This window comes from Amblyomma americanum, chromosome 7 (assembly GCF_052857255.1).
Source record: "Amblyomma americanum isolate KBUSLIRL-KWMA chromosome 7, ASM5285725v1, whole genome shotgun sequence".
Lineage (NCBI taxonomy): Eukaryota > Metazoa > Arthropoda > Arachnida > Ixodida > Ixodidae > Amblyomma > Amblyomma americanum.
The window spans coordinates 140,105,504-140,129,177 of record NC_135503.1 but is presented as its reverse complement, the minus strand read 5'-3'; the positions used below and the strand labels follow the sequence as shown (position 1 = coordinate 140,129,177).

Below are 23,674 nucleotides of genomic sequence, written 5' to 3'. Positions count from 1 at the left end.
AAGGAGCCCCGAAACAGATTTTCCGTGCATTGTTTTGCCTATTGGTTGCATAGGATGAGTTATAGTGATGCTATTAGCATCGGTCCTACCACGTATACTGTGGTTTTTAATATTTTAATTAGCTCGCAAAAACAAATTCGTGGCGCTGACGGTGTCACCATACAGTGGCTGTTTTTAGCCGCGGATATGACATCACTTTGTGCGAGCTTGATGATTGGACAAAGAGTAAATATATACTGCCAATTGGGTTAATAACTAGAGATACGTCTTGTCAAGTTTTTGTGTTTTATATTAAATTAACAAAACCAGCTGGTTTGCCCTAGATAAAAGCACTGTAAATCAAGTAAAACAAAAACACGCCACCAGAGGCACTGGCTACTTTTTGCATCGAAGGTCTTTGCGCCTCTCTGTAAACATCCTACGAGCTAGCACTAAACACTTATGGCTACTCTCTATGTATCTTCATGAGGGCGGCTTTGCGGAATCGATCCGATCGGACCATTGCACTCTATAAGCGTTCGTTTCGGTCCCAAGGAAGGATGCGTTCGTTTCACATTTAGCAGGCAGTGCGCATCGTCAATTTGTGGAGAATCACTGGGCGGTGGCGCCAGATGGCACCACGTTCCCGTCAACAGCGCGCGCTCCTTGCACGCCGTGGCCAACCAGCGCGCTAGGAGCGACGGCGGTGGTTTGCAGTAAGCAGTAGCGGTACGCGCTATGCTAAATGTGTCTACTATCTTGCGCAGGCTGTCACACCGTCGCAGTATCTCGCGCTCGAGTTTGGATTCATAAGTAAGGGAACGTCACTGATCAGTGTTCCCTTCTGCACCGTCGACGTGACGATGAAGCATCGCTGGGTCAGCTGGGCGTCCACATAGTTGTATCCATGCAAACGGCGCTGCCAGCCTTGGCATGAACGAGTTAGAGAACAGGCAACCATGGAGTGCAAACTTCCGCCACGTGCTAAGATAGGCTGTTTTGATTGGTCGCCCTAAGTGTCGTCATTGGGAGAGTGAAATGAAAATGGGAAGCTGCGCGAAAATCGAGTTTAGGGCAGCATTTTGTTTGCTTGTATTTTGAAATTTCTTCAGTGAATAACTCCCGTTCCTATGCATACATTCACGTAATTCTTTTTGAGTCAGCATCTGTGTGACATAAAGAATCCATCTGAAGCGTAACCGGCATCCATTCAAGGGGTGTTTCGCAGCCCCTTTAAAGCGAATTAGGAGCACAAATTTTGAGACAAAACTTTTTTCTGTGTTGTCTGAAACCTCGCTATCAGATTATTAGCGCTAAAGTTGAAAAATGCCTTTGCATTGTTCTGTAATTTAATTACACATATCGATTCCTGCGAGAGCGGTTCCATTGAGGAGCAGAAAACTCAATGTGGGCAATGGCGCTATAGACAAAACAAAAGTAGCAAAATAGTCAGCCTACATATCACAAAATTGGGAATGTAGTTTTTGTTGCTGGCGAGAAATGATTTTTGAAAAGGAGTCGCATTGATGTGGTGACCGGGCGCCTACCCTGCTGGCAACACATGGTGGCGTCCGCTACGGCGGAGTAAAACATGGTCCTTCGATGCCATTCGGTCAGCAACCATTCTATTCTCATTCACTGGTAATAAGAGAAAGCATCGTCATACGCCCGAATTTTAAAAGATGAGTTGCTCTTGTAGCCTTGGTCATCCAATCATTCCTCCGTCAAGCAAAATTACCATTAAGCAGCCGACATCTTAAGGTTCCTTTAATTTGCAACGCTGTTCAAGCCTTAAATGAAATTTCGTCTGGTGGAATGCTGTTTTGTGACTGTGTACTATATATTCATGTTAAGAAAAACGGCACTACCGTACATGTATTTCGCCCTCACTACAGTATGTCTGCAGATCGACGTGCGGTGTGCATTTAAGACTATCCCATTTAATTCGACACAAATGATTTATTAAACACGTGCATTCGCTATGCAGCACAGCTTTGCAACTTGAATAATCTGGTCAGGCGGATGCCTCAATCAAGCGAAATGAAAATAATAAATGCTTGTCCATCTAACACGTTCAGACTAACATTTCGAAACCTGTGTTCAGGTCAAAACTAGAGGGAACAACATGGTGCACCCTTGTACCATGAGCATTCCGCCAAAACATTTTATTTCATAATAAAATGGTAAAATGGCTACATTTGGCCGTCTTATCACAGTAGGCCCAATGCCAATGGCACCAAGTAATGAGGTTAGTGAGACCAGAAATAAAAGCCGTGTTTTAAGCGACCGTAACAGATGCTGGCGCCACATGTCTCCGACTGCGTTTTAAAAATTTATTCGTCGCCAAGAACAAAGAGTACTTGCATAATTTTTTTATACGTGAAAGTAATTGAATGGGTTGACCATTTGCCTAGTTTTGTTTCATCCAGCACTGTTGCCCGCGTAGCGTTTTCTGGCCCTCAATGTGGCCGTTTTCACAGAAATCGACATATATGTAATTAAGTTACAAAACAACACAAGGGCAGTTTTCAACTTTAGTGCTAACAATGCTATAACAAGGTTTTAGACAACACTGCAAAAAAGATTTGCCTCAAAATTTATGCTTCTAATTCACTTTAAAAAATGCGGAAATCTCGAAACATTTCTCATGTTAAGTGCTTCTATTCTGAACCAAAATGGCGTCATCCATGGTTTATTCCTTGGTGCAATGCACGGCGGCCCGATACCAGACTACATGCAGAAGAAAACTTTTTCGCAAAGGAAAGGTTCCTGAAAATAATTTTCGAAAAACGCCCAGATTAAGGCTATTTCTTGCACTTGGGATCATGATATTTAGAGAAAAAAAATTTATTTTTCAAAAGAAGGCCTCTGTTTACTGAATTTACTCAGCCAAATATAAAATGTTAAGAATTTGGCACGTCTCCTTTCGCGTGGAATGACCAACTGCGTCTTTGAATTCGATTTCGATCCAGCCAATGGCATCGGCCAATTCTTATGAACCTGCTAGCCTCACAATGAAGGGTGCGGCAGATGAAAGGGGATAGTCCCTTTCCTTCACTGGCGCGCCATTCCCGGCACTATCACGCTATTCGCACTAGTAGGTTCATGAGAATCAGCCGACGCCATTGGCTGGAAGCGGGACCTTTGAATGGTAAAAGCCGCTTTTTTTTCTTGACTTGTATCCGACTATGGTGGTCAGAGGCCTTGCGGAGGGTGGAGTTAAGTGGTGGGAGGAATTTCTGGAGGGCGGAGACTTCATCCTGTGAGCCTTCACGCAGAGAACATTATCTGTCTTCGCACAAATAACAGCGGCATTTTCGCCAAGTGTCACTCTATACTTGTATCGAAGTGAAAAAATCAGCAGTGCTCAACTTACTATGCTTAGCGCATTGATCAGCGAGAGCTGTTAAACTGCACACTGTGCTGCTCGGTTCTGATCTCGTGCACGCGTGGTTCACGTCGCCTCACGATGGCACTTCTGCGCATGGTTCTACGCCGTGCTCTCTACACTCTATAAACAGGAGTATACGCCTATACGGGAGTAATAAAGGGCGTAGGCTGTAAGGACGGCTTACTCTTTTTTGCTCCTTTCTGTTTAGAGTGTACGGAGCGAGAGAGCGGCGAACGCTGCGGTCCGCACATGCGGAGGCCATAGGGTTTACCGCCTATGCCCCTCTAAAACCTGGCTTCAGTGAGGCATAAACAGCTCTCGCTGTTGAAAAAACAGCAACACTTGCTTCCCCTATGCTTTTCTTGATTTGAGTGACTGCTGGCTTTTTCGTGATCCTAATTTGCCGCTCATTTTCACATTCTTCCGCGTTCAACAGCATAATGGTACCGCGGCGCTGGCAAGTGGCTTTGGCGTTCGGCTGCCCTTCCCAAGGTCGCGGGTTGGATCCCGGCCGCAGCGGCCGTGTTTCGACGAAAGCGCGGCACAAAAATTGGAGGGGAACTAAGCTCCGCCTTAAGGGTACGGCGCGACAGTATTAACGAATTAGTGCCATGGATATATGCGGAATTGGTCATTCTCTGCTTTGCATACATAGATCACTGGGAGTGCTCATACCCCTCTTGGCGCAGTGCAGCACTGCCCTGCGGTGGCTGCCACCGGTGGGGCCTGTGAGACCCAGGTTGCTCTGTCCTGGAATCTCTCGCGACAAACTGCCACGGTGGACAGTTTGCTCACAATCTGGTGGGGAGGTTTTGATGAATCCACAAGGCCATGGACCTGGATGGCCCACCCACCTTCTAGGTTACGTCTCTGGGGGTTTTTCGCTCCCGGTAAACGACGCTGACGACGACGCCGGATTCTCTGCGACACGAGATCCCTAATGCTGTCGCGTTAAAACTGCACGGGTGCCATGCGATGTCAGCTAGCGCGCGTTAAGAACCTCGGGTGGTTTAAACATACCCACCACGGCGTCTCTCGTATCCCATGCGTCGCTTCGGGAAGTTATCCCGCAATTGAAAATGTAAAAATTTCAGCAACCTCGGTTCTGGCAGGCTTGGTGCCATATCTCTAGCATAACACGGTTCTCGAACAGCTGGCACCCTCCACGTTCTAAGTGGCAGGTTAGGGCTAACTGAGGTTCCACGTCCGCCGCTATGGCTGAGGGTGGCGCTGGTCAACACGCTAAATGCCAGGCTACACGCAACATAGACTTGAAATGTTTGAGGCTAGGCAGCCTCCACCGTATAGCTATAGGTTGTCTGGTAGACCACTGCACGCGTCATGCGGAGGTCGCGGGTTCGTATCCCTACAGGGGATCTGGTTGTCTTACATTCTGCTTCCTATTAGGTTATCTTTTACCTAAACTATTACACAACTAATTTCGTGCCCTCATAGAGACCACAAGAACAAAAAAAAAACTCCCCCCTATACTCCCTATATACCTGATAAGGGAGCAAATTACTCATTCGCATCCACCCAAGCGCCGCCATACGGCTACACAGGAAAGCTATGCAGCTTCAACAGAAACATCGTGGTTAAATAAAAATTCGTCCTGGTCCGGGGTTCCAACCCGGGACCACCGCTTCACCGATGCAGTCGCTCTACCAACTGAGCTAACCCTAACGAGCCCCTCATTTCCATACCCTTGTCTGCTCGACTTAGTAGCAAAAAGCTTTCACTATAGAGCTTATCCGTGTTGCTAGTCCTATGTAGCGACGAACAAAAATCACACGTCCACACCCAGGGTTACTCAGCACTCCGACTGTCATAAGCATTCCGCCCCACCCGACTGACGCTGAAATACGCATTAACACGACTGTAAGCGTCGGGTAAATTTTTTTACTCACAAAAGCAGCTCAGTCCGGTAGAGGGCAGCACGAATTTTCGTTCACCGATGGTGGATTCCTCTTCTGAACGCCGTCGAATGGAAGCGCTGCAATGCCTCCGCTCCCTCCCCCCTTACGCCCCTCGCAGCCAAGTACGGGCCATATGCCTTCACCGCAAGTTTTGAATGAGCCAACTTAACGCAGCCTTTTTGGAGCCTTGAGAGTGAATTGCCGGACCTCCGTGCGCAGCCTGGAACATTTCCAACATCTTCTCAAAGCTTGCCGCGACTCTTGGTTCGTTCTTGATAGCACAAACTGCAGATAACCACTAACTTATCTCGAGCATCTTTCACCCTCTTATAGCGCGAAAGAGGCGGTTTTCTTTTTTGCTTTGAACGGGCGCGATTATTTCGCATTCCATGCTATCATTGGTTTCAGAGGCTCTCTTGACAGTTCTTGGAAGCCGGCGCTGCAGTGCTTCGCTCCGACGACCCAACCGAATCGGCGTGCGGTCTCGGAGGCATGTCATATATTAGAAGCCCTTCACTTAAAGTGATACGGCCGCAAGCAGTGGACGTTGGCACATATGTCTCAGGTACTTCAGATATTATTCCTGTCAATGCGCAGAAATTGAGCCCTCTGGGGATATCTTGAAAGTACGTCAAGTTGTGTACGAAGAGGGAAAATTCTCATTTAGATGCCCTGCACAATTCCCCCTATACCCTTATCGAATTTTACTCTAGGCGGAGTTGGCACACGGCTTTAGGGAGGACCAGGAAATTTTAAGACGCAAATCCCCCGGATTTCCGCACCATGATATTCGAGAAAGGAATCCCCGTTGCAAACGCATGTAGCACAGAGAGCCAAAAAGTCTGGCCGCCGTCAAGCCTTGAAACAAAAACATGACGGTTGTGGAAACCTGCTTTCCCCCTCCATCCCTTCCCTTTGTCCCTCGAGCACGAACCCCTCCGCGGTTAGCGAGCGGGAACGCTGCATCCGCGGAGTGGGAGTGCAGGCGGGGCGGAAGGCTGTCACCCCCGCCGTATTTCCACAGGCTATAGGTTGCCTTAAACGAGTATAGACACCTAACCTTTGGGTGCGTGTTTTCTTCTTTGAAATGATGCGTAAGGCAATATTACACATTGATTACAACGTGGTGCCCTACAACGACTTCTAAAAAAATTGTAATCGCACCATATTTCGCTTTCAACAGCCGAACAAGTACTGTGACATCAAAGTGTATAGGTCACGCGAGACACGAGAAAACTGCGACACAATCACTGCTTCGCCATTTTAATTCAATAGCCCTCTCCAGCGACACTGGGCGAGGAAGTATATTAGGCCAGTTCTTTTTAACATTTATACTAATGACATCGTCCATATTGCATCACAAGTAAAGTTTACAGTTTATGTAGACGAAATGACCTTATTTATATCGGGAGACAACACTGACAGTTTAGTAGATTTTGCCAATCACACAACAGCACATCTTGACACTTGGACTAAAATAAAATAGATTTCAGCTAAACATTTAAAAAACGAATGTCGTCGTTTTCAGAGCTAACAATAAACAAGTTCATTTAGCAAATGAAATTTCCTTCAGGTCGATTCTTTAGAACTTTACAGTCGTTTAAAACATTAGGTGTTATCTTCAGCGAAAGGATGTCTCGGGATAACCACATTGACAATCTTGTTACAAAACTGTCACAAGTTATAGATATTGTCTACGGAAATCGGCATGTGCTGCAACGTAATGCCAAAATAACAATATATCGATCTCTATTTCATTTTCGCCTAAATTATTCATTTTAACTTGGGGCTCGACAACACGGGAAATCATGCGAGAACTGCACGTACTACGAAAAATCTTTTTACGCATAACTTAACGTATACCACTATAACGGCACACTAAGCAGTTTTTCTTGAAGTATAAGATAGTCTCAGTAATAAAGTTGCCAGACTACGCCCCAAGTCGCGCTTATAAACGAGAAATTTTAAATAATACATGCTTTCTTCGAACAGTGGCTAGCCTATACAACAATGAGAACAAGCATACCAAACGCGCAACCGAGATCCCTGGAAAGTTAACACATACAGAACGACGTACGGCTTTCATACATTAGAAAATAGATTGGCCCGCCGGCATAACAGTTTGTCCCAAGCAAACATTTATCCTCCAGGGTCATCATTTCAGGACTTACTTTTTCACTTCCTCTCTTAAATTCAACATAATCTTGAGAATACGGTGCTTTATTACAGAAAAAAGTGTAGAATGCGTTTGAAACAAAAATGTGTACATTTTTACTTTGTGTTCCTTGACATAATTTTTTTCTTTGTTTTCCCCATTATTTATTTTTACCCCTATGCAAAGCATGCATTGTATTCATTCGTATTGTGTAATCTTTAATTTGTGATTGCTATTGTTCAATATTTTGCACTCTGCTCTTTGTATTTACATGTTCGTATTGGTCTCCCGTTTGCCATGGCCAAATAGGGAGGGGGAGGGGCTTGGAGTTCTGTCAAGCTGCTTTACGGCAGCTTTAACTCCAAGCTCCTGCCATCATGTACATAACGATGGCAAACAAAGAGATTATTATTATTATTATTATTATTATTATTATTATTATTATTATTATTATTATTATTATTATTATTATTATTATTGTGATGACCCCCATAATGCGCAGGTCCACACGGGACGGAGAGGCAAAGAGACACCGTATGGCTCAGTTTAAACAAACAGATGTATTCAATAATTATACATGATTAAGATTCAGAGGCTGGGGCGTCCGAGCTTACGTGCCGACGACATCATGGGGGCGATGGAGTGGCTCCGGAGTTGGGCTCGAGCGGTTGCTGGCAGAAGCTGCACGCCGTCGGGCTTCGGCGCTGAAGGCCCTCTTGGCGAACGATGTCGTCCTGAGCGTCCCCCTTCCGTACTGCTTGTCGATTTTTATATCCTCTTCTCCACACTCCCTAGGGTGAGGAAGCCCATGCCGGAGGGGAAGGAGGGGGGCTAGGGCTTTCACTTGGGCGCACAAACATACCACCGCACTTATGGTCTCGCCCCCCTCACGTGTTGAGTCCGAGGGAAAGAAGGTTGTCTTCGAGGTAGCGCATAGCGTCGGCTGTGGTAAGGCGCGCTCTGGCCCGCTGACAGTTCCCGCGGGTCACCGGCCTCCGCTCTCCATCCATCAACTGACACTCGCTCCTCAAGGTAAGGCGCGCTCTGGCCCGCTGACAGTTCCCGCGGGTCACCGGCCGGGAAAGTGGTCCCTTGTCCTGGCATGTGCTCGGGAGGCCTCCCCTGGAACCGCCACGGCAATTGGGGAGGATAAAGCCCGTTTCCCCGCGGCGGCGGCGGCGGGTCCGGTTGGGTCCGGTTGGGCTTAAACCCCTTCGTTCTGGTCGTCACTCTCAACGAGCATGGCTGGGTAATTGATGATGCCGCTGTCATCTGGGTCTCCGTCTACGCCGCGCCGTCGAACGCGGAACCTCGTAGCACACACAAGGAACGTCACACTCGCTCACCCTCCAGAAGAATGTTCTCCGAACATTTGAGTCCATGCAGCTCCCCTTGTCTTTCTGAATCGCCTCGCACAGTGCGTCCGACAAAACACTTTTCGCTGCACTCAACACCACTGCACAACACCATATGCCTCCGCTGTCATAACTGGCGTCTCCAGGGGGCAGCACTGATCTTCTTTTACAGATAAACATGAAACTCAGCACCCAAGCCTCTCCTTTCTAGTCCAAACTGGACGAAATAAATTTACCACAGTTACAAAGGAGCTCCCACTTCTAGCACGATCACGGCACAGACAAAAATATAGATAACGAAAGGAAGTAGGGCAGGTTCTGCATGCGCTCCGCATGCTCTCCTGTGAAGGTGTTACTTAATGACAGAAATGTTTAACTACCTACTCCGATCCCTTAACACATGAGCACATAGCAATGTTATGAGCTGCGGCATTACACAATTCTAACCAGTTCACAACTCCGCTCTGTTTACGCCATTAGTCCGACTTAGCTTTCCGATTTCGCAGCGGATATCGGCCTTCATGAGTCATACTAAGTAAGTCTGTGACCCTTTGTCTGCTTTGGGACTCGCGAGGGCTCGTGGCAGGAGCCTCTCCTGGCGTTATCTGCGCGGCAACCTCGCGCGCTTCTTCTTCTAGCAATGCATGAAGTAAATCCGGTGGCATTCCGGCCGTCACCTCTGGCGCCTGCCGAACAAATGCAGGAGAGGGCGTTTCTTGCGAACTATCTGCGCGCTCCGCTTCACTTCTGTCCCCATCAAAATCCGCGCTTTCCCTTTCCTCATTTCGTGAATACTGAACCGGTGCCGACTTGAGGCGATTTGCGTGTATCCTTATCAAGCGCCGGTTCACGTCTCGGACTCTGAAGTTTACCGGAGAAAGCTTCTCGACAACCTCGCACGGTCCTCTCCACTTCGTCTGGAACTTACGAGCTAGCCCAATCTGCCTTTGGCAGTTTTCAATGTACACGCTGTCCCCCACATCAAACGGCGCGTCTCTAGCACTGCGATCGTGCACATCCTTCCTGCGCTTCGCCGCTTTCTTTAAGGCCTCCTTTGCGATGTCCCTCGCCACTTGCAAGCGCGATTCTAGCTCAACCTTATAGTCATCCAGTGAAGCGTATGGGACACGATGGGGGCCCTCTGGCACTTCACTAGGCTGGTCCGGGTCTTGGCCGTAGAGAAGAAAGAATGGCGATTCGCCCGTGCTCTCGTGTGCTGCGGAATTGTAGGCAAACATTGCATACGGGAGCCACAAGTCCCAGTCCCGTTGGTCGCGCGAAACAAAATGCGACAGGAACCCGGCCACGGTTTAGTTCAGTCGCTCCACCGCGCCGTTGCAAGCCGGATGATACGGTGTTCTCTGCTTCTTAGCGATCTTAAGCAGCTCGCAAACTCTCCTCATTAGCTGCGACACGAAGTTCGTTCCCCTATCGGTCAAGAGTTGCCTCGGGGGTCCATGTCGGAGCACGATCTGTTCGACAAATGCTCTTGCAACCGTGTCTGCCTTCTGATCTGGGAGTGCTACCGCTTCCGCGTATTTTGAAAGGTGATCGACAAATACTAAAATGTACTTGTTTCCGGAAGTGGTCGTGGGCAATGGGCCCATTATGTTCATACCTGTCCGCTCGAAGGGAGCCGAAACCTCAGGGAACGGCTGAATTGGAGCTGGTCTTCGTCCCTTGGGTGTTTTTCTTTCGAGACAGGAATGACACTTCGCACAGTAGTCTCTAACATCCTGTCGCATGCCACTCCAAAAGTACAAACGCTCCACACGCCTGCGTGTCTTCGCTACGCCAAAATGACCGGCGCATGGCGCATCGTGAAACGCGCGAAGAACCCTTTCTGTCCACGACCGAGGTATGACGACTCTCTCCCAAGCGGTTTTCTCTGGTCTCCCTTTCCTGGTTGGCCTCGTGCGCCGACACAGGGTGCCGTCTTTGCCAATGAAATAACCTAGCTGTTCGGGGTGAGACGGTGCGCCCTCTAAGCTTTCGATTATTCGCTACAGGTCAGGATCTTTGCACTACTCTGTGCGTAATTCGGCGGGGTCGACTACGGGGACAAACTCCTCTATAGCTGCCACGGCAGCTGTGCGGCTGAGTGCATCAGCATTCAGATGTGTCTTTCCTGACTTGTGCTCAACTTCAAAGCAGTATTCCTGCAGGTGTAGATTCCATCTAGCGAGTCGCGAGCTAGGGTCCCTGACACTCATCACCCATTTCAGAGGATGGCTGTCTGTGACTAGCTTGAATTTGCGGCCGTAAAGGTAGCATCTGAAGTGCTTTACTGCCCAGACAACGGCGAGGCACTCCCTTTCCGTAGCTCCGTACTTTTGCTCTGTGGGGCTCAGCTGTCGGCTAGCAAAAGCAACGGGATGTTCTTTGCCCTCGATAACCTGAGATAGCACGGCACCAACTGCGAACTTTGACGCATCTGTGGCCATAACGAAGGGCAAATTAAAATCCGGGTGGCGCAACAGCGGTGCACTCATTAGCTTCCTTTTCAGGGCCCCAAAAGCATCCTCCGCGTTTTCGTCCCAGCGAAAGGCGACATTTTTGGCTGTTAAGGCGGTGAGCGGCTTAGCGAGCTTGGCGAACTCCTCTATGTGCCTTCGGTAGTAACCGATCAGGCCGAGAAACTGCCGGACCTGGCGGACGCTAGTCGGGGATGGAAAATCCGAGACACACCTTAGTTTCTCAGGGTCCGGTCGCACGCCGTCAGCTGAAACAACGTGCCCGAGGTATTTCACCTCGTTTTTGAGGAATTGGCACTTAGAGGGCTTCAGCTTGAGACCCGCTCTTCTTAGTCGCACCAAAACCTGCTCAATATCGCGCAAATGGTTCTCAAAACTGTCACTGTATATGATTATGTCATCCATATACACGAAGCACAGCCTCCCCAGAAGACCTGCCAGGATAACATCAGCGGTTCTCTGCCAGACAGCAGGGCTTTGGCCAGACCCATCGGCATTCTTTTCCATTCATAGTGCCCTGAGGGCGTGTTGAATGCCGTATTCTCGGCATCTGCCGGATCCATCGCTATCTGCCAGAATCCCGCCGCCATGTCCACTACCGTGAAGTACCTGGCAGAGCCCAGCTGAGAAAGCGTCTCCTGTATATTGGGGATGGGGTATGGATCGATGCGAGTTACGGCATTTAGTTTGCGGTAGTCCACTACCAATCGATACGAGCCATCTGGCTTTTTCACCAATAGTGCTGGTGCTCCCCAGGGTGACTTTGAGTGTTCGACAATGCCGCGATCAATCAGGTCCTGCACCTGCCGCTCCATCTCCTCACGTTGGGAGTAAGGAATCCTGTACGCACGCTGGTAAACGGGCGATGAAGTGCCGGTTTCTATCCTGTGCTTTATAACGCCACAGCAGCCCAAATCCAGGTTGGACGCGGCGAATACCTCCGAGTAGTCGTTCAGCAAACCAGCCAGAGCCTCCCTCTCCCTGGATTTTACGTGAGAAAGATCGAACGACACCTTTGGAGCAGCCGAAGGACTAGCATGCTCTACAGTTGCGAGTATCGTATCGGTGGGCTCACGTTTCTCTATCGCAGAGGTGAAGAAAGCCAATGTTTTGTTCTTGGGAAGGCTCAGTGGCTGCTGGCTACAGTTAACCGCCCGTAGGGGCACTCTGTGGGCGTCATTAACTGTCACGAGGCACGCGGCCGCCTTCAGGCGATTGCTGAGAGAGTCGACCGGCTCAAGCACTCCCACGGCGCCGCTCTCTACATCTGAAGGCACAAACGCGTACAAAATGTGCTCCGACCAAGGAAGGACGACCGCCTCCTCGACCAGCCTGACGGCAACCCGCGAATATACCTTCTCCAATGATCCCACTGTTTGACGGGTGTCAATATCGGTAATGCGAATCTCAGCCCCTCTCCTGTTCAAAAACGGAACTTTTGAGCCGCCCGCATTAACCTCTTCCTCAGAGAATGAGACTACTACCTTCCCTTTTCTCAAAAAATCCTGCCCTAATATACCTGACACTCCGTTTGGCAGAGACACCGTGTCCGGGCATACGTAGCAGGGGTGCTCCAATGCAATTTCGCCGAGAGAGAAGTGTAACCGGTAGAGTCCACTTATGCCAAGAGGATCCCCCGTTATGCCTACAAATTTGGTTGCCATACCACCAGACGCTTCCAACACCTCGCGGTCCCCCTTCCTTCGAAGCGTGTTAAAACTGCTCTCCTTAAGCAATGTCACCTTTGACCCCGTATCTATCAACAATTCCATGCAACAACCATTTAACTTGCAACGCACAACAGGGCATGCCTCGTCGGCCACACAAACTACCACCACCTCATCATCCACTGCTCCCTCCCCACGCTCCTCAGGCTGGGGAGGACTATCTAGTTTTTTGTCTCGGTATCTCTAGCCCCGCTGTAGGCTTGCTTAGGGCGTGTCTCGCCTGCTTCTCTTTGTGGTGGCTCCCCACGGCGCACGTTTTGGCAGAACCTGGCGATGTGTCCGCGACCCTGGCAAGCGAAGCATACGATTTCTTCAAAATCTCGCATACCGCGCCTGTAGCTTTGTGGCGGTCTCCGGTTTCCAGCGAATGGGCGCTGTTGAGCGCGCGCTTCAACCTGGCATTCTACCTGCTGAGATAGCAGCTGTTCTAAGCGATCTAACCGCTCTGTCAAGAGAGCAACCTCAGGGTTGAGCACCGCTCTCTCTATGACGCGTACTCTCGCTGCGGCTGTCGTTAACGCCTCATTTCGTTCCTCATCCAATGCGGCCTCCACGGCTTGGTCGAAATTGCTCGGCTTGCGCGAGAGCACGAAGCGGCGCACGGGGTCTTGCAGACCAGCCACGAACAAAGCGGTCATTTCCTCTTTAAGTATATCCTCCGCGTATTTCTTCTTTAGCTGGTCTCCTTCCTCCTCCCTGCTTAACGTATCGCGCGCTAAGCGCTGAAGCCGCGACGCAAACGTTCGCACGTCCTCCCCTACCATCTGTCCGGCGTCACGGAACCTCTGTACCCGCACGTGACGTGGTTCAGTGTCGAAATGCTCAAACGCGAGCTTCTTAAATTCCGCAAATGATTTTGTGGATTTTACTTTTTCGTCTCGCCATGCAAAATCATGAGCAGCTCCTGCCATCTTACACCTCGACATTCCCAGCATTTGAGCATCAGACCATCCCCCCATTTTCCCAATCTCTTCTAGCATGGAAAAGAAATCGCAGATTGGAACCCCTGTCTTATCTCCCGTAAACGTCGGAATGACGCTTCCTAATGCCAGCATGCTTGCTCCGAGCGACGGCTGTGGAGTGGGAGCTCCCTCAGATACAGACATTTTTTTTTCTCAAGCCCTCCGGTGCCTCAAGCCTCTCAAATGGGGGTAAGAGTCCCACAATCAGTCCCGTGATTCCCTTTTGATTACAATTTTGAAGTCATGAATGTCGCAGCATTCAGAGGACATTTGCTTTTGAGACCCCACTTCTGACACCAGTGTGATGACCCCCATAATGCGCAGGTCCACACGGGACGGAGAGGCAAAGAGACACCGTATGGCTCAGTTTAAACAAACAGATATATTCAATAATTATACATGATTAAGATTCAGAGGCTGGGGCGTCCGAGCTTACGTGCCGGCGACTTCATGGGGGCGATGGAGTGGCTCCGGAGTTGGGCTCGAGCGGTTGCTGGCAGAAGCTGCACGCCGTCGGGCTTCGGCGCTGAAGGCCCTCTTGGCGAACGATGTCGTCCTGAGCGTCCCCCTTCCGTACTGCTTGTTGATTTTTATATCCTCTTCTCCACACTCCCTAGGGTGAGGACGCCCACGCCGGAGGGGAAGGAGGGGCGCTAGGGCTTTCACTTGGGCGCACAAACATACCACCGCACTTATGGTCTCGCCCCCCTCACGTGTTGAGTCCGAGGGAAAGAAGGTTGTCTTCGAGGTAGCGCATAGCGTCGGCTGTGGTAAGGCGCGCTCTGGCCCGCTGACAGTTCCCGCGGGTCACCGGCCTCCGCTCTCCATCCATCAACTGACACTCGCTCCTCAAGGTAAGGCGCGCTCTGGCCCGCTGACAGTTCCCGCGGGTCCCCGGCCGGGAAAGTGGTCCCTTGTCCTGGCATGTGCTCGGGAGGCCTCCCCTGGAACCGCCACGGCAATTGGGGAGGATAATGCCCGTTTCCCCGCGGCGGCGGCGGCGGGTCCGGTTGGGTCCGGTTGGGCTTAAACCCCTTCGTTGTGGTCGTCACTCTCAACGAGCATGGCTGGGTAATTGATGATGCCGCTGTCATCTGGGTCTCCGTCTTCGCCGCGCCGTCGAACGCGGAACCTCGTAGCACACACAAGGAACGTCACATTATTATTACTATTATTATTATTATTATTATTATTATTATTATAGCCGGCGGCGATTGGACGGCCCAACACTGATACTCTGTATTTTTTCAGGTTTGCAAACATCGACCAATCTGGGATTCACCGCCCTCGTGGATGATTATCGCCCTGCTGCTCCTGGTGCTTCCATCGCTGAAAATAGTCGCGTCTGGAAACCTTGACTCCTCGGCTTGCCTATTTAAGAAGAAAGCATTCCTGTGACGCCCGCAGTCGGTGGCGATTCGAACGGCCCAACACTGATACAGTATATCTTATCAGGTACTGGACACTAATTACCTTTACTTATCGGCTTTGATGCCGCCGTTTTCACTGTGCTTGCTTCGCACTACGTCAGATTTAGAAGACTGTGCCGACTGCACTGCATGCCATGAAGTGTTACTGGACGATGCTGTGCTGTATCTGTGCTGTTAAGAATGTAAACTCCGCTACCACCCAGGACAGGCATGTTTCGGTGTTAGTAGTATATAGTATACCTACACGGGTATGGGACAAGCGCAAAAGGACTCATGGATTTGTAAAACGCGTCGAACTGGAAAAGTTCGTAAACAGTATAGATAAAAAATCGCGGCCTATCTCAGTCAAGGGCGGCTCCTGCAAGCCGAAATACTGAATCAGAACAGGTACTGCTGCGCGAAATCCGAGAGATCAAAAATATATCCTAGAATCACTGCTGGTTTTGCACCAGGAAGTTGACTTGCTCTTGCTTCTTAAAGGGGCTCGAAACACCTACCGGGGAGAGAACATCAACTGGCTCAATCACTGCATTGTGTTATCATAAAGCCTAAGCCAAATAACATATTTCTACACGCAGCAGAGAACCGACAATCACGCGCTAAAGTTGGCGAGCCCTTCCCGGCGACTTCATGCTCGCATCCTCCTCCGTCGCTCACACCAGCGTATACAAGTTGAGAGATGGCTACTGGTTCGACTCTGTCAGACGTCAGGCAGTTACCATAGCCGCAGACAGACAATGAGCCGCGTAGCTCCGGCGGCTCAGGAAGCTCCGCCCCCGGAGATGGGGCCGGCGGAGGAGCGCCGACCTTTCAGCGAGCAAAAAGTGACGAGAGGGAAAGGCGCGAAGACACTGAATTCCAAATTTTGTCTACAGATTACATAGCTTCTACAGAGCACATTAAAACAATTCTTACTGGAGAATATTCGTGAAGCGGCGTGCTTTAACGTCCCAGGCATACCGCAACTTTTTGTAGCGATAGTTCCACTACGTCAGCCACTTCGGGAGGCCAGCGTGGCTGCGCGCTGACCTGTAGCACCACCGCTCCGCCAGCTGTGCGCATATGCGCGGAGTGACGTCATAGCCCGCAGCTGGTGTGCGCGCCGCGCCGATGGCGGAACAGACGCCGCCCGCCTCGTCAGTTGTGCGCATGCGCGGAGTGACGTCAGAGCACGCAGGTGGTGTGTGCGCCCCGCGCCTACATTACGGTAGCATTTCGAGCCTTCAGCTTGGCGGCGCCGTGGCCACCGTGGCAGCCCCTTTCAGAGCCCTTTTAAGGCAGAATTCACGAAGACTGTCCGAGAACTGGAATCAGTCAACTTTATGTTAAACCAATATGACTCGGCACTTGAGCAGGTGAAAGCTAGCACCAACCTTGCTGCAGCACACGAGGCGGAAACTGGCGCGTTGAAAGCCTCGGTGCAAGCAGAGGCAGAGCAACTACAAGCTCTACGTGAAGCTCAAAACGAGTATAGCAGAAAATGTAGTCTGGAGATTGATGAACGGCAACAAGAAGAAAATGAGAACTTGAAGAAACACCTGGCTGACCTTGCGAATAAACTTGATCTGAATTTTTCGATCTCACACATAGAAGCAGTCCATCGGCTGCCTAGCAAAAAAGAAAACCAAACTGCGCTTATCCGTTTATCGGCAGTATCAGTGAAAGAGGCGCGGTTTGATGCGCGTAAGAAACTACGACAGTAGTGCGTGGCTGATTCAGACCTGAACGTTTTCTTCAACTACAATCTAACCAAGATGAATCGGCACCCTACGGCGTGGCAGCAACGGAGCGGCGCGGTGTTCTATTCGCGCAGTGGCCCAGGGACCCAGCTGGGTCTAAAACTCACTTGCTGAATAAGGTTTTTCTGTCTGTCTCGAAAGAGGCGCCGGACACCGGCAAACCAGTTGTGGCGAGCGCTCGCTTCTCCCATGTGACTCTACGCCAGTGCATTTTTGTAAGCGAAAAGCTTCACTACCCGGGTCAGAGCCGAGCTTCGCGTGAGCCGAACTGGTGAGTTATGCGCATGCGCGAAAACGAGTGACGTCACGCGCCGCGCAGGGGGTCGCTCCTCGCCGCTGTCGCAGCCGTCGCCCGACCTTGCGGCGCAGCCGCGCGCTACTGCACATGTGCGTCATGTGCATGCGCAAGGAGGCTATATAATGCGCGTGAAAGAGAATAGGCGTGCGCACTCGACATGGAAGGGAAGGAGAGTGCGGCTGCTGCTAGACTACGCAGAAAAGCTGAGAAACTAAATTCGTCCGATCCAGAAGTACTCGCTTGGGAGTTGGCTGCACTACAGAGAAAAAATGATAAAGCCAAAGCTAAACGTGCAGCCGAAACGCCTGAACAACGGGAAATACCCCTTGACAAAAGACGTCGGAAAGAAGCCGAAAAGCGTGTCTTGGCCGCATCTTCAGCCAGCAGCAGCCGAGCTCGTGGGTATGGTATACACCATTGGTATATACCATATAGACCACAAGTATAGACAATGTGTCCAACAATAATAAATAAAGAAATTCAATACTGTCGCTTCTGTGTCTAACCCGTAAACAAATGCCATTGAGTAACCAAGTCTAGGCTTATAGATAAACAATGTATACAATACCAGCTAAGCTACGAAGCATAACCATGACGTCAAACCAAGCATAACTGAAGCTTCTCGCTTGTATATCCAGGCTTAACCAGAGCTAAGCCACTGCCTAATTTTTTTCTTCTCCCGCGTGGAAAAAAAGAAGAAACAGCGGCGGGGTCCGAAGGAGATGCCGAAGCTGCGGTGAACGCCGTCTGTCGTCTGCTTGCGTTGCTTTGCTTGACTATTATCGCAGAAAAAACAATGCGATCTCGCAAGCGGTGGCAAAAGTTTGAAGTTAGTTGAATAACTTTGCGCAACTCCGCAGTTTTTACAGCGAAACACCACGCGTGGGTGCGCCCGCGCACCCACGCACCGGCGCATCGCCGCCGCCGAAGCAGTGATAGGGAAGCCGCGATAGTGACTCTACTCTCGGCTAGGGTGCCTCGATGCCAGCGCTGCCGTCCAGGGTGGTGAAACGCTTTGGCATGCGCCGCGCCGCCGTCTTCTCCGCGCTCGCCATCTTGGGGCAAGTCGCTTTTCGTGCCGCTGCTGTGGAGGGTTCGAAGCCGTGTTTTGCGCTGGATTCTGAGCTGATGAACTGCTTTAATTCACGAAAAATAGCATGCCAGGGTGTTGTGCTCTATTGTGTGCCGGCTCGGCGAAGAAAGGAGCGCGATGTTTTCGTTTTCCACGGGATGAGGGACGGAGAAAAATATGGGAGGCGAAAGTGAAGCGTGAGAACTGGAAGGCGAATGACAACGCGAAGATCTGCGAGGTAAGCCACAATGTCTGTGCTCTTTTTATGCATCATTAAAACTTCTTTTTTTGGCTAGTTTGTTCATATAGATAATGTAAAAAAATTTAGCGCGAACAGACACAGACCACGAGGAAGATGAGAGACACACACACAAGCGCTTGTGTTTGTGTGCCGTCTTTCTCGTGGTCGTTGTCTGCGCTAAAGCTTTTAGATCTTTTTCTAAATGTCGCTCACAGTTAAGTGCTTTCAGTAGGAATAACATTATACCACACCGCTTCGCCCATCCGCTCGTAAGCACTGACTTTGTGCGGTTTGAATATATGTTTTTGCCTTGTTCACCAATCTCGCACTGTGCGCAACAGGAATTTTTGTGTGCCTTCAAAGCTGCAGCTCGAAGCCTAGTTAGAAACGTGAGTACAGCACGTGTTGCATCGCATTGCCTGGCATTGGAAGTAGCGCGCTTTGTTCTTGAGGCGGAGCATTTTGTATTACCAGTTATGTGAAGGCCTACAAGCTAAATATATGAATCATTGCGTCTTTTCACTTTCAGTGAGCTACACTGAACTTCCGTATCATTCACGGAGTGTCTTACGATGATCTTTACTCTCTCGCGATCGCACATTTTTTTTTGTTCAGAGCCGCGGTGAAAACACGTGAAGCAGGTGTACCCCGGTATTTGTCGAAGGAATGCGCCATTGTACTCTTTCAACAGCTGCCCTTTACACTCGATCTTGAAAGCTGGTAGCAGCCGTCGAGGCTTCCGGTTCACGCAGATTAAGGAGCATTCCCCTCTCCTTTTCAAAAAAGAATATAATAGAGGCTGACGGGTGAACCTCCCACGTGCTACCTACCCACTTTTGTGGCCAGAGTAGGAAGTGAAAATGCAGTCTATGAACAGGCAGTTTCGGTTGCAAAAACCTGCCTACGAGTCAGCCGTTCTGGAATTTTGCAAGTGGTCTTTTCGCAAGTGCTAAATTCTGCGCAGCACAAATAATAGTCCCCTTCACCTTCCTTTTCTCAAATTATTCACGGGAATAATTTTTCGAGGTATTTGCGATTCGCAACGAACCCAAAGTTAGGCCCTCGCGAAAATTAAGTCGTTTACAGTATATGGCTGGCAATTTGACTAGTCGCGAAGAAACTTCTATTGTGAACTGTCCGTCGCTTTAAGAAAGCGGTCGCGAGGAAGCAAGGTGCCTGCGCGGTACAGAAGTTCATCCCGAATACAGCTCTTTCTTCTCCATGTAATGACACATCGCGAGGCGAAGTGCACCATTGTCAAACGCGCAAATACAGGTCCGAGGTTAAGCCAAATTTAAGTGAAGTTAAATTTGCCCGTCCGACACCCGAATTAGTGCTGTCGCTTGGTTGGCGTCCACAGAAATACTTCGTGATCCTGTGCTTGTAATATCGCACCGCTTCCTTAACGCTTTTTTATTATCTCATTTGTTTGCGTGCACACGACCAGAGGCGCGAAATGACAGTTCCATCGTCTCTCTCATTTTAGCGCCACTTCGAGGAAGATCAGTTTGAGGGCAACAGAATGGATGGACGGCGGCTCCTCAAGTCAACAGCTGTCCCGACGTTGTTTGATTTTAGACGTAAGTGTTTGCCCCCATTCGGTTTGCTAGCCTAGTATCCGCATCAAATAATCTGAGGAGCACTAGAACCTAGGATATGTTTAGGTACTGATGAATTAATTTCTTTCTTGCGCGAACAGCTGAGCCGAAGCGAAGAAAGCCGCCTGCACCGCGGTTTTTTCCTGGTAGTTCTACACCTGACGCTACAAAAGGCTCTTCGCCAACCCCTGAGACGACACCTGACCAGGAAGAGACCCTAGCGATGCCTGAAAACACGCGTGAAGATTAAGGAGAACAAATCGACATTTTCTCGCTGTCCACAAGTGAGCTGCGAAAAGAGCTGCAAGACGAAAAAAGAAAACGCAGCCAGTTAGAAGAAAGTTTGTTGCAGGCAAACAAAAAGCTGAAAAAAGCTGAAAAAAGAACAAAGTAGCTCGAAGAAAACCTTACAACGTTGACGGCAAATTTGAGCTTCCTAAACCAGGACCAAAAGGCTGCCTTGGCAAAGAAAAACCGGAAGAATTGCTCCTGGGGTGCCAACACGATCAAGAAGGCGCTACAGCTTAAGTTTGCATGTGGTTCGGCCGGCTACGACCTTTTATTGGAACAAGGGCAGCCGCTTCCATCTAGAAGGACTCTGTGCCGGAGACTGCAACACTTAACCTTCCTACCTGGTGTGCTAGCAGAAATTCTAACTTTAATGGAAGCCAAAGTGGCTGCAATGTCTGAGATTGAAAGGGACTGCGTCCTTTTCCTAGATGAGCTGGAAATTCGGAGAGGTGTGGAGCTGGACCGTAGCAGTGACTGCTTTCTTGGCAAGATCACGCTCCCCGAAAGTGACCAGCCTGCCAACCATGCCCTTGTTTTCATGGTAGGTGGTTTGAATACCAGATGGAAGCAAGTAATAGCCTACCACTACACAGGTGCGTTTGTCAGTGGAGATAAGCTCAAAGACTTTGTCTTTCATTTAATACAGTTGTGCACCCAGATATCACTGCGCGTGGTATGTGTCACTTGCGACATGGGTAGTTCAAATCGTTCCATGTGGAGGTCACTGAACCTGTCGAGTTCTCGCAGTTCTGTAACTGTTTGTTCTGTGCCACATCCATGTGACAGCGAAAATGTTTTGTATTTCATGCCAGACCCTGCGCATGTGCTAAAAAATTTGAGAGGGCATTTGGTGCGAAAAGATGTGATGCATCTTAACGATGCCATCGTCGCAAGGTTCAAGTTGCCCAGCAATGAAGTGTCGATCGCGCATGTGGAGGCTGTTCTAAAACTCGACACAGAACAGTTGCAGGTCGCATCGAACTTGAGCAACATCCACATATCTAACGGTCATTTTACAAAAATGAAGGCAGGGATAGCGGTTCAGCTGGGAAGCTGTCACCTGAAGCAGAAACAACTGCGTGGTTTTTTGGAGTAATTTTTAAATGGTTCACAATAATGACTGCTCGCCATCCCTCTGTCGCTCTCAGTTTGAAGAATGAGAGTAAATATGAGGAAGCCATTGCACATCTCAAACTCACAATGGAAGTCATCGAAGGCTTGGGAATAGGAGTAAGAAAAGTGTGGAAGCCAATCCAGGCAGGGGTGCTCATGTCAACAACAGTAGTCCTGCAGCTGCACATCTTTCTGCTGAAAGAACGCCGGCACAGTTTTGTTTTGACTGGGAGGATGGTCCAAGATTGTTTGGAAAACCTTTTTTTGGTCATCAGAATGATTTCACCAGTGCCGAGCTCATACGACCTAAAAAATGCACTCAAGATTGTAACTGTCAGCCAGTTCCTCAAAGTTCCGAAAACTTCAGGCTACGACATCGATGACAGCACTTACCTGGTTGATTTTTTTTCGGCCGAAATCAAAAGTTCAGCACGAAGCTGAAGTGCACGAAGGACTTTCAGCATGTGATGAAATTGAAGCAATAGAGTCATTGAAAAGAGCTGAAATCGACATCGTCGCTCACCTGGCCGGGTTCTTGGTAAGGCCCCTTGCGCTTTCCGCAAGGTCCTGCGCCCCGTGCACACGAATGCTTCTTTCTGAAGAGGTACGAGAGGAGCATACCCTAGTGTAGTTGAAAGAATATAATGCTGGAGCCCGTAACCTTGTATATGTGAGCGAGCAAGTTCTTGACTTTGTTTCTTCGTGCGAAAGTCTCTTTAAAAACCTATCGGAACAAAAAGACATCTGTCGTTTGAAGAGTCCAATGAAGACCATTAAATGCCTTATCGAACAAACCGTTCCCATTCCGGCGGTTGATTGCGCGGAACACACAAATCTTATGAACAGACTGTTAGAGCGGTTTGTGACGATGCGCCTGCGCATTTACTTGCGTTGGCTAAGCCAGCCAGAAGAATCGGATGATGGGTACGGCAGCAAAACTGTCGCTGGCACAAACCTTGAATAAACTGTTTAAGAGATGTCTCCTCCTAGGCATGCAGCCAGAGGCAGCTTCAAGCGGTTGATGATTATTTTGAAATAAAGTGCTGTGTACATCATCGTGTGGTAGGAGTCAAAGTTTGGTCTACTCATCACGGATAATCTTTTTCTGCTGTGTCTATTTTACTGTCTACAATAGACGACTGCGATGCAAAATATTTTTGATATGCGCGGCTGACTAAAACGTCAACTAGTTGTTCATCTGCATCAACAGACGCAGTTAAAGCCTTTTGCATGTCATGCACCTTATAAACTCCGTCATGTTCTGGCAGTACAAAAGGCATTGCTCTATAAAACAGTCACTTCAGTTAAAATAACCGCTTTGAGCATCTGAGACGGCCAAAAAGTAAGTGCTGTCCTAGCTGCACAGTGGTCATTTGCTCTAAAAGCTGCGCTTGCAAGCAAACGCTAGCTCTTTTTTCATTTATATCACTAAGCAAAAAGTGCTCAGAACTGTGAGCATATATGCAGAAACCTTATACAGCTCAGCCTGCTAGCGAAAGCGCGTTCTAAAGAAGGATACCGGCCGACGCTCCGTAGCCCCGCATTTCAGCGCTTGCCCCAAGATGGCGCCCACGAAGGTCGTGTCTCCACCCTGTACGGCGCAGCGCTGGCATCGAGGCACCCTACTCTCGGCAAACAGGCAGCGCCGCCGGTGGCCGCCGGAGCAAATGCGTTGGGAGAGTCGCGGCCGCCTGGGTCAGGCGCGTGCCCAGTCTGGGGCGGCCGTCGGAAATTTTTCGGGATTGTTGCACCGAGGTGGTGGCGATTTGGGCTAGCTGGAGGGACACAGCGATAAACAGTGCGGGAACGTGAAGACACCAGACAGAGAGGCATGGACGAGCCCTGGCTTTATGCTGGGCGTTTATTTCCAAGCAGTGAAGCACGAGAAACAGAGCAGTCGACACAAGGAGAAGGGTGCCCAAGAGAAAGGAGA

The 23,674-nt window shown here is 49.6% G+C and overlaps 1 long non-coding RNA gene across 1 annotated transcript; it reads left to right on the top strand.

The window, feature by feature from the left end:
* The first annotated feature begins 18,445 nt into the window (after positions 1-18,445).
* On the top strand, positions 18,446-22,756 carry LOC144097489 (uncharacterized). The gene is made up of 3 exons (XR_013307034.1): positions 18,446-18,736; positions 20,226-20,319; positions 20,439-22,756. It is a non-coding gene; the product is annotated as an uncharacterized LOC144097489 (long non-coding RNA).
* Positions 22,757-23,674: the final 918 nt, after the last annotated feature.